Source organism: Asterias amurensis, chromosome 12, assembly GCF_032118995.1.
Source record: "Asterias amurensis chromosome 12, ASM3211899v1".
Lineage (NCBI taxonomy): Eukaryota > Metazoa > Echinodermata > Asteroidea > Forcipulatida > Asteriidae > Asterias > Asterias amurensis.
This window is the reverse complement of record NC_092659.1, coordinates 6,359,980-6,370,552: the sequence shown is the minus strand read 5'-3', so window position 1 is coordinate 6,370,552 and position 10,573 is coordinate 6,359,980.

Below are 10,573 nucleotides of genomic sequence, written 5' to 3'. Positions count from 1 at the left end.
TGGATTGTAGCATTCAGGTCTGTAACTTAATAATAATAGTACAGTATTTAGAAATGTTTGGGGTGTTATAAAACAAATATTGACTGCTTTTACTCGTGCAATGGTTAAAAACTATGACTCCCTCGGTGATCCCCGGAGCGTTCTATTTTCCCTCGGCTTCGCCTCGGGAAAATAGAACGCTCCGGGGATCACCTCGAGAGTCATAGTTTTAACCATAGCACTCGAAGCAGTCAATATTTGTATAATATGGATACATCCAAGACCCAGTGTACTTGGTGTTATAATCGATTGAGGACGAAGGGGAACACGTCCAATCGAGATAAAAATAGAACAGACTGGGGACGAGGAGGTCAATTAAAATATAATTTTGTCAAGTTACTATAATTATCATCGGACACTGATGAAGCGTGTTGTAATTGCAGTCGGCATTTTTGTTCTTCTTCATATTATATAATTATAATTTATAACACACCGCCAGGTTTCTGTGGCCTATTATTCTTTAATTGACCATTGTCAATCCGCCAGGTTACACAACATAACATAACTATTAAAATTTATAAGGCGCAATTCCATCAAGATCATAGCGCACTAGAAAGAAACTAACTTGGAAAAAGGTGAGTCTTAGGGACTTTACGAAAGAGTATAGTACATTCCCCCATGGCAGTTGGGAGATTGTTCCAAAAGCCTTTTGACCTAGAATTTTGTTTGCTTGGGGAACATTCAAGCGAGTGGTGTCAAGTGATGTGGGCCGGTGGCAGGTTTCTGTGGCCTATTTTTTAATATCATCTTACCTTTGATCTTGTTATTCTCTAATTGACCATTGTTAGTCGCATCCTGATGCAACTCGCTCCCAATGCATTAACCACTTTTATGATCCGGTAATCCTTTCATACTGAAAGACAGTGGACACTATTGGTAATTGTCAAAGACTAGCATTCACAGTTCGTGTATTTCAACATATGCATAAAATAACAAACCTGTGAAAATTTGAGCTCAATCGGTCATCAAAGTTGCGAGATAATTATGAAAGAAGAAAACACCCTTGTCACACGAAGTTGTGTGCATTTAGATGGTTGATTTCGAGACCTCAAGTTCTAAGCTTGAGGTCTCGAAATCAAATTCGTGGAAAATTACTTCTTTCTCCAAAACTATGGCACTTCAGAGGGAGCTGTTTCTTACAATGTTTTATACCACCAACCTCTCCCCATTACTTGTCACCAAGAAAGGTTTTATGTTAATAATTATTTTGAGTAATTACCAATAGTGTCCACTGCCTTTAACGTCCTTTGTACTAACCACTTTACTATCTAGGGCTCATAATTAGCAAATAGCAAAGATCGTGTATGCGACTGCACCTACGGCGCTATCAGTCTTTGGTTTATAAGCCACAATTTTTGTTTCTTCTAAAATATAAACTTTGATAGACTTTAATTTTCCCGCTTTTTTGCTGGATCCTTCCTTTGCCCCCCTTTTTTCTACAAATGGATATGTATTCGGTTGTATATGTATTCCGTTGTACTTGTTAATGCCTCTGAAGAAGGTCCAGTTTGGATCAAAAGCTGAGGCAATCTATCCATTCCTTATATATTGACATTATAATATCGAAGTCTTTGCTTAAAGGAACACGTTGCCTTGGATCGGTCGAGTTGGTCTTTGAAAAGCGTTTGTAACCGTTTTTTATAAAATGCATACGAGTAAAAAGATGTTGTAAAAGTATAATACAATGATCCACTAAAACATGCCTAGAAATTGCGTGGTTTTCCTTTTACCTCGACGACTAACATGGTCGGCCATTTATGGGAGTCAAATTTTTGACTCCCATAAATGGCCGACCGTGTTAGTTCGCACAGTAAAAGGAAAACCACGCAATTTCGAGGCAAACTTGTGTGGATCATTGTATTCTACCTTTAAAACATCTTTCCAACCATATGCATTTTATAACAAACGGTTACAAACGCTTTTTATAGACCAACTCGTCCGATCCAAGGCAACGTGTTCCTTTAAGTATCTACCAACAATGTGCTCAAGGCGTAATAGAATACACATTATTTTCTGAAAGATTGGTTTTCTTAAAGGGACACACCGGCTCACCGTTTACGCAATTTAGGGGTGGAGAATCATAAATAATGTTTTTATAGATGGTTGCTGTAAACAAAAATCATCAAAATGTCACGTATTTAGCGAAAATGATTTAAAAAACCAAAGCGGCCATATAACAAGCTTCAGTTACACGGACTCTTTGAATGTGAATCTTATGTTAGAATTTTCACCATTATTTACATTTTGTAGCGATAATTTGAATACATGATCTTTTTCGTCAATTATTCGTAAATAATTTTGTAAAAAAAGAGATTTAAATTTGGTTAAGTAAGTTACTTTTAGACGGCTGCAAGTAAAACTAGCCCGGAAGGTCACGTGATTGTTTGTACCACTTTTTGGTTAGAACAATCACGCGACCTGCGTTTTTGTCTTAAAATGCTCAAAAACGGCTTAATTTGATGATTTTTTTTAAGGACTGTTCTTCTTCATTCCTGGAAGACTGTTGAAGTCACATCTTAGTCTATTTTGTAGCCCAAATAGCCCAATGCGGCCGGTGTGTCCCTTTAAGTTATTTCTGTAGCACTTTATAAGGGTTTACATGGTGTTACATCCCATTCAGCAGCCACTGCCTCGGTGTCTGAGTAGAGAGTTCATAGGGCACAATTTCATAGAGCTGCTTAGGCACAAAAATCAGCTAAGCGAAACAAAATTATGCTAACCAGAAAAAGGTTAGCAGCCAAAATACATGATGTTACATGTTCAATTTGTGACTGGTAGCCTTCTCTATTATTGCTAAGCTGGGATTTTTTAAGTAGCTGTTTCTGCTTAAAGGTACTGGACACCTTGGTTTTCGTAAAAAGACAAGTATTCTCACTATACTGTATCTCAACAAATGCATTAAATAACAAACCTGTGATCCTAAATTGGTCGTCGAAGTTGCGGAAGAATAATGGAAGAATAACACCCTTGGCACACAAGTTGTGTGCTTTCAGATACCTTGACTTTGAGACAAACATTATCGGCTTACAGTTTATGACACGTCGCCATAGTTACCAATTATTGCTCTTTTCAGTTTTCCTCTAGTTCAGACGTTCCTGGAACAACCATTTGTGATCCAAGGCTGTGGTTTACGGAAGAATTCGGCGGTAAACAGAGCCGAAGTTTGGCCCTGTTTTGAAAGAGTCGGTCGCCACTGTCTTGTTTCTTTGGCAGTCAGTACCGGCTTACAGTTTATGACACGTCGCCATAGTTACCGCATTTTTTGTTCTTTTCAATTTTCCTCTCGTTCCGACGTTTCTGGAAGAACAGTTTGTGATCCAAGGCTGTGGTCTATATTTTGATAAAAGCAAGCATTCACGCATTGAATTCTACCTCCTGGCAAATCCTTCGGTTAAAAAAAAATCCCTGAACAGTGTATTGATTGGATAATATGATGTTAGAAAAAATAGAGTCTTTAAGGCACTGGACACGTTTGGTAATAGACCCTTCCCATGAAATATGTAAATTGCACATAGCGCGTGCGCACTAAAGTTTTGGTTGGCAAAATGAGGGAACATCGCGCTGTTTTGTACACGGCTAATGGGTGCGTGACGCAGACGCGATTGCGCGTCTGCTTAGTGCACAACTCTATGGCGTTTGCCAACCAACAGGGTATGTACGCATGCGTGAATGTAATTAGCATATTTCATGGGAAGGGTCCATTGTCAACTACAGCACCTTCTCACTCGGTGTATCCCAATTTCCAACATAATATTATGCAAAAAAAAAACTGTAAACAAAAATGACTCAATGGGAGACTTTCAGGACGCTTGGTGGCAGCAGACTTACCAGGTAAAATCCATTGTTCTCGGTAATGTGCGCAAGCTCAGAACTACGTTAACAATGGAAATTTACCTGGTAAGTCTGCTGCCACCTAGCGCCTTAAAGTATCCAATTGTTTATCGAAGTTGCAAGAGAATAATGAAAGAAAACAGCTAACGGTTGCAATGTGTGTGCCCTCTGATGCATTAATAAAAGGCTTCAACCTTTAGTCTTTTATTATTTGAGTGAGAAATTTCCTCTTTCCATGCACAAAAACTACGTTATTTCAGAGGGAGCCGCTTTTTACAATGTTTTATACAATCATCAGCAGCTATTCATTGCTTGTTACAAAGTTAATTTGTATGCTAACAAACTGTGAGTAATTAACAACAGTGTCCAGAGCCTTTAACAAATTCAATTCAATTCAATTCAGTAACATTTATTTCAATGCTGCAATTCAATACAAAAAAACACAATAAGTTGAAATTACCCAAGTAACACAGTAACATGAGATAATAAATATATTTGGTGCACAATGAATCAATAATAATCGACAGAATGACAACATTTAGGAGTAAGGTGAAGCAGAACGCTTTTGGAAATTAAACTGCCTAAACGTTCAGGCAATGAATGTTTCTCCCAGGTAAATCCTTCGGGTAAAAAAAAAATGTATTGATTGGAAACGATTGACTTGTTGAGAATTTTAATTTAAAAATTATATATTGTCTACTGTCAAAAAGGGTTCGGTCTGCCTCGTACCCTGCCAACACAGTAGTTATAAAAACTCAAACCCCCAAAACAAGCAAAAATGCCACGCTACTAATTAAAGGCAGTGGACACTATTATGATCATAAAACCTTTCTTAGTAACGAGTAATGGGGAGAGGTTGATGGTATAAAACATTGTGAGAAACGGCTCCCTCTGAAGTGATGTAGCTGTCGAGGAAGAAGCAATTTTTCACGAATTTGATTTCGGGACCTCAGATTTAGAATTTGAGGTCTCGGAATCAAGCATCTGAAAGCACACAACTACGTGCGACAAGGGTGGTTTTTTTTTCTTTCATTTTTATCTCGCAACTTCGAAGACCGAATGAGCTCAAATTTTCACAGGTTTGTTATTTTATGCATACGTTGAGATAAGTGAGAAGACCGGTCTTTGGCAATTACCAACAGGGTCCAGTGTCTTTACATTTTGACTCAATTTATTTCATTTTGTGTACAGTTTATCCTCATATCAACGCAAACAAACATGATTTTCATGTTTGTTTCATCTTTCAGTTGATGTTCCTGCTTTGATAGTATGAATAATATAAAAACGCTCCGGATTTTCAGCGAAGATAATTTCTTGGGTAGTCAGTATACACAATTTCGCTTATGTTTTAGTTTTCATTTATAATTTTGATTGTTAATTAATTATTATAAACATTTTAATTGATATCAGTAAAGATATATTTGTTGCCATTTTGTTAACATAACATCGTTTTTTAGTAGACCTAGCCTCATGATTTCTGAGACAATCAGTATAAATTTTGGTTTGCAATGATTAAGTTCTCATTTTTCATTTAAAATGATGTTGTTCTGTTACCGTAAAAATCTGCAAAATACGGCAGCACATATCATAGTTTGATTCAATCACACTTCTACTCAAAAGAAATGTGTAAAGGCCGATTTTCTTCTTTTTCGCAGTATGTGCGTTCATTATAGCGCTTAAAGCCATTATAGTCACCTGGAAGTGGTATATTGTCAAAATAAAGCTTTTGTCACTTAAATATGTGTTTTGATGAGTGGAATATGAATAAACAATTAACTAAGGTTTAAAAAAATTAGTTTCCATGTTATTTACAAATTTGAAAAAAAGCCCGACCCGAGAGGGCGCTGTTCGTGACGTCAATCGAGGCGCGATGAATCGCATGCAGTGCCAAAACAACATAGTGACGCTTGGCGCAAGCTAAAAACATGCCCGGAAAAATGCAAGAAAAAAATACTTCAAAACGTACAAACTAACGACTAGGACTTGAATGTACTTGCCCGTACGTGTGTTCGATGTTCCATCGAGGCAAAGTCTTCCTCGATTGACGTCACAAAAGGGGTAGGCGGAGTCACCCCCACACAACTTTATTTAAATTTGTTAACTTATAACTCGTTAAAAACAATTACTCAAAAAATTATTTTAGTGTTCAGGAATATATACTCTTATGTTTGAAGAAAAAAAATTCTATTTCCAGGTGCCTTTATACAATTTCGGAACAGAAAACAAAAAAAGTTCACAGATTTACAACTTACTTACAGGGTTTACAGAAGGAAATGGTAAAAGACTTCTCTTGAAATATTATTATGAAATGCTTTACTTTTTGAGAAAACATTAAAACAGTTATCAATTCTCGTTAGCGAGAATTACGGATTTATAGTAAACACATGTCATGACACGGCGAAACGTGCGGAAACAAGGGTGGATTTTCCCGTTATTTTCTCCCGACTCCGATGACCGATTGAGCCTAAATCTTCACAGGTTTGTTATTTTATATATAAGTTGTGATACACGTGGGCCTTTGGACAATACTGTTTACCGAAAGTGTATAATGGCTTTAACTGACATATTATCACACCTGTTAATTTTTAGCATTAAAATTGTGTACAATGTAAAAGAACATTCACAAATACCTCAGACAGTTTCGCTATTCCTATTGGTGGAGAGCGCGTCACGTGGGTGTATATAAACCTTTGTTTATAACCGGTAACAAGTGTAAATTCATATGCGTAACACGCGACCTTGCACCTGTTCTTCATTCCAGGACGAACGTGTGCAGATAATTTCCCACGCTCGTCCTGGGGAAAAAAACCGCCACACACCGGGGTCGACCCAGGGAAGCTAAACGAACGCACCCTATAATTTGTTTACCCGAGGGCGGCGGAGGGCTTTACCATTTCATAGCCGGAGGGGTGTTGTGTTTAAAGAAATCATTTAACAATTATAATTTTTGCATTCATTTTACTTTTTGACCAAAAAGTGATGATAATAAACCAAATAGGGTAGTCTAGACTCGAGCCCGGTTCATACTTCCTGCGAATGCGAATGCGAATGCGAATGCGAAGCGAATTTTGATGACGCAACCATCGATATGTGCTCCAATTAGTAGCAATTAACAGTAATTATTACCGCTAAATACTCACCGGAGTGCAGGGGGGTATATAAGTGTAGCAGAAAACGATCTCAGTCACTCTTAGATTTAAAAAATAAAATAGAGGTAAACAAACTAGGAAAAACAAAGAAATTCAGCCACACACACCCACGACCACGGCGTACAAAGGTAGGCCTTCATTCATAGCAATAATGTACGTGCTACACGGCAGCCATCTTCAATTACTTTTTACAGTAATTATTTACACACGAATACTCAACGGAGTGCCGAGGGTATTTAATTGAAGCAGAAAACAGTCTCTTATTAGATGTGAAAACATGAAAACCGAAGAAATTCAGCAACGCGCACACGTTAACGTAATTGCTACACGGCAGCCATCTTGAATTACAGTAATTATTACTAACAAAATAAACTTCTTGTACGAGGATGGAAATCCCCTCATTTACACAGGCCCCCCCATTTACAATGTTGTAAATGGGGGGGGATTACTAAAATGCAAAATCCCCCCATTTACAGCAAAAATTGTAAAAGGGGGGATAATGCCTGGATTTGGCAAAAATACTAGCCCCCCATTTACACAATACATGGCTTTTGTGATAGTTGACGTCACACCCTCCTTTCGCAGCGATTATTCGCAAGGGAGTAGAGGGCAACCATATGCATTTTATAACAAACAGTTACTACAAAACTACAAAACGTCTCTCTAGGATATCAATAATTATGGTAAATTATTTCGACATGTTGTTTCTCAGCAAGAGTTGTGGGCCCGTATTTTTGGCGTCCTTGAGTTAAAAATAACCTTTTGTATAAATCATTTCAGTCACCAACAAATGTTTGTTTGGATTTTCTAGTTGATATTTTATTTATGCATAGATGCATGGTTTGTTGAATATTGTTATAGGTGGTTTTGGCAACAACATATTTGTTATCCTTTTGATCACCATCAGCGCATGTATATGAAGACAAGTAATAATGGTTGCACTTTCGGTACTGTCACTATTTAAAGGCACTGGATGGCCATTATTGGTAATTACTCAAAACTTCGACGACCAAAAATGAGCTCAAATTTGCACAGGTTTGTTATTTTATGCAAGTGTTGAGACACACCAAGTGAGAAGACTGGTCTTTGACAATATTACCAGTATGTATAGTGTTCAGTGTCTTTAAAGGAACACGTTGCCTTGGATCGGTCGAGTTGGTATTTGAAAAGCGTTTGTAACCATTTGTTATAAAATGCATACAAATTATTATGGTTAGAAAGATATGTTTAAAAAGTAAAATACAATGATCCACACACATTTGCTTCGAAATTGCGCGATTTTCCTTTTACTCTGCGAACTAACACGGTCGGCCATTTATGGGAGTCAAAAATTTGACCCCCATATGGCCGACCGTGTATGTCGACGAGGTAAAAAGAAAACCACGCAATTTCGAGTGATACTTGTGTGGATCATTATATTCTACTTTTAAAATATCTTTCAAATCATATGCATTTTATAACAAACGGTTACATACGCTTTTCAAAGACCAACTCGACAGATCCAAGGCAACGTGTTCCTTTAACTCGGTTCCTTTAACTCGGTTCCATTGTGTGCTGTCTGCTGACCTATTTCATAGATTTTCGTGTGAATAGATTCATGGTTCACTGATTTAAGGCGATGGTGGCGACCAAAAACTTGTGTCCTCTTTGAATGTGTGATTTATTATTACAGTTCTTCTCACGCTAGTATACCGTACTAGCGTCGGAGGTTAAAACATCAGTGGCGCCATAATTTCCACATCATGTAGTTTTGGTTGGAGGCAGTATATTATTATAAACATGTCATTTCTTTTATCTTTTGAAATAAAGTCAGAAATGAATTAGTTTGCTTATTACATAAACAATAATTGAAGTTGATGCCTGAATTGAAACTAAGCTTTGGTGTATCCGGTGCAATGTCGCTCTAGGATTTTTGTGTAGTTTTGATAGTTTCCTCCCCCCCCCCCCCGAAAAAAAAGAAGACCGTAAGCAAAACGTCTCTCGTGGAATTGTCGTATGGCCAAGTTATCGCCACCAACTTAGTTGAAATATATCTCATGTCGACTCTCTTATAAAGAGGATAAGCTTTGTGTTTGGCTCAACGAAAACCCTTGTGTAGTTGATTATTAGTTAATCATTTATTATTGGCGCCTATAGTTTACTTTTGGAAGTTATTATGTTATGAATTTTGAGCATCATCAAACAGGTTAACTTTTACACACTGTACGTGCTGAGCCTTCTGGAGAAATGTTGGACTCTGTATCAAGTACTGCATGCAGTGCCGTGCAGTTCGTCGTCCAAACTGTAGACTTGATGACAAGTCGTTAGGCGCTGCCCATTTGTCTGCCTTTCATGCAACAGTCACAGTGCGTTGGTACACATGCAAAAGTCGTAGGTAGCGCGAGGCAGCTCGCGTATTTTTTTTCCTAGGACGAACGTGGGCAATTAACATAAAATGTTCCAATTTAAGTAACTGTCAAATTTGTTTTAATTTGAATAGCCATTACTTAAATTTGAAAATTTTATGTTAATTGCCCACGTTTGTCCTAGGAAAAGAAATTACGCAGGCACTCACACACACATACTGGGATCGAGGGTGTGTGTAACGTCCCCGCAGCTACACCGCGCTGTAACTACACACCGCGCTTAACAATTACCGTCTTATAGAAGAGTTTGTGGTAACACCATGTAATAACTCTAAATGAGTTGGGGTGGTTCTGAAAAGAACCGTAGAGTTCACTTACCGCCTGTATTTCCCGCCTTCGTGCATCACCGCTGATCCGCCGCCCAGTACTTAAGCAGCATGCAGCATCAGAGTTCAGCATTCTCCAGAAGACGATCAGAACATACTGATCGAAACGTCGAGTTAATCCAACGGTTCTTTTCAGAACCACCCCAACTCATTTAGAGATTGTTATTACATGGTGTTGCCGCAAACTCTTCTTTATCTTATTTCCACCATGCAAAGTTTCAAATCCTACTTAATTACCGTCTTGACTATCCAAACTGTGATTCGATCATTACCATAGAGCAAGGAACTGCCTGATGAATTCAAAGCAAAGCGGGGTGCTTGCGTTTAGGTGCTTGCGTTTAGAGCCTTGGGACAAGGCTAGCGTTAGGAATGCGCTGTTTGGTTCGGCTGTACACACAGACTTCAATCCTAACCGGGGGTGGGGGTTAGTCTTATTAGTCTGGGTGCAAGAATTTCTTTTCTTTGCAGCATTATTGAACACCGATGCACAGGCATTACTGTGCAGCGCGTGGAAGCGGTTCACCGATAGCGGGCGCTGTTCAATTATGTGAATAGAGTGCCCTCTACTGGTTACGCGTGACAAAAAAAACCCGCTAAAACCGTACGTCTTGTACCATGGAGGAATCCTCCATGCTTGCACTAAGTTAAGTGTAATGTGTCTCGTGTCTCAATGGTTTATTCGTGGAGGTAGAAATAGCATCTACCCCCATGGTTCAATTCACTTCATCTAGGCATACGATATCCGATTTGGGGAAAACACTTGACATTATTTATCGGATAAATATAAGAAAATGTGACCCCAAAATGGGCAAACAACCCCTAA